Raw genomic sequence first — 1,627 nt, 5'->3', positions numbered from 1 at the left:
ACGGCCACGGCCTCGGCCCGCATGCCTTGCTACGGCGTCGCCCAACATGCCATGCCACGGCCTCGGCCCGCATGCCGTGCCACGGCCTCGGCCCGCATGCCATGCCATGCCACGGCCCGCATGTCTTGCCACGGCGTTGCCAAACATGCCATGCCACGGCCTCGGCCCGCATGCCTTGCGACGGCGTCGCCCAACATGCCATGCCACGGCCACGGCCCGCATGCCATGCCACGGCCTCGGCCCGCATGCCATGCCACGGCCTCGGCCCGCATGCCTTGCTGCGGCGTTGCCCAACATGCCATGCCACGGCCTCGGCCCGCATGCCTTGCCACCGCGTTGCCCAGCATGCCATGCCACCGCGTTGCCCGGCGTGCCATGCCTTAGCCTTGGCCAACATGTCGAGCCACGGCCTCGGCCCGCATGCCATGCCATGCCACAGCCCGCATGTCTTGCCACGGCGTTGCCAAACATGCCATGCCACGGCCTCGGCCCGCATGACGTGCCACGGCCTCGGCCCGCATGCCATGCCACGGCCTCGGCCCGCATGACATGCCACGGCCTCGGCCCGCATGCCTTGCCACGACGCCGCCCAACTTGCCATGCCACGGCCTCGGCCCGCATGCCATGCCACGGCCTCGGCCCGCATGACATGCCACGGCCTCGGCCCGCATGCCTTGCTACGGCGTCGCCCAACATGCCATGCCACGGCCTCGGCCCGCATGCCATGCCACGGCCTCGGCCCGCATGACATGCCACGGCCTCGGACCGCATGCCTTGCTACGGCGTCGCCCAACATGCCATGCCACGGCCTCGGCCCGCATGCCATGCCACGGCCTCGGCCCGCATGCCATGCCACGGCCTCGGCCCGCATGCCATGCCACGGCCTCGGCCCGCATGCCATGCCACGGCCTCGGCCCGCATGCCTTGCTGCGGCGTTGCCCAACATGCCATGCCACGGCCTCGGCCCGCATGCCTTGCCACCGCGTTGCCCAGCATGCCATGCCACCGCGTTGCCCGGCGTGCCATGCCTTAGCCTTGGCCAACATGTCGAGCCACGGCCTCGGCCCGCATGCCATGCCATGCCACGGCCCGCATGTCTTGCCACGGCGTGGCCAAACATGCCATGCCACGGCCTCGGCCCGCATGACGTGCCACGGCCTCGGCCCGCATGACATGCCACGGCCTCGGCCCGCATGCCTTGCTACGGCGTCGCCCAACATGCCTTGCCACGGCCTCGGCCCGCATGCCATGCCACGGCCTCGGCCCGCATGACATGCCACGGCCTCGGCCAGCATGCCTTGCCACGACGCCGCCCAACTTGCCATGCCACGGCCTCGGCCCGCATGCCATGCCACGGCCTCGGCCCGCATGACATGCCACGGCCTCGGCCCGCATGCCTTGCTACGGCGTCGCCCAACATGCCATGCCACGGCCTCGGCCCGCATGCCATGCCACGGCCTCGGCCCGCATGACATGCCACGGCCTCGGACCGCATGCCTTGCTACGGCGTCGCCCAACATGCCATGCCACGGCCTCGGCCCGCATGCCACGGCACGGCCTCGGCCCGCATGCCTTGCTACGGCGTCGCCCAACATGCCATGCCACGGCCTCGGCCCGCATGCCATGC

This window comes from Camellia sinensis, unplaced genomic scaffold, assembly GCF_055761805.1.
Source record: "Camellia sinensis isolate YWXY unplaced genomic scaffold, ASM5576180v1 Unanchor495, whole genome shotgun sequence".
Classification (NCBI taxonomy): domain Eukaryota; kingdom Viridiplantae; phylum Streptophyta; class Magnoliopsida; order Ericales; family Theaceae; genus Camellia; species Camellia sinensis.
The sequence above is the reverse complement of the archived record's forward strand: the minus strand, read 5'-3'. Positions refer to the sequence as shown.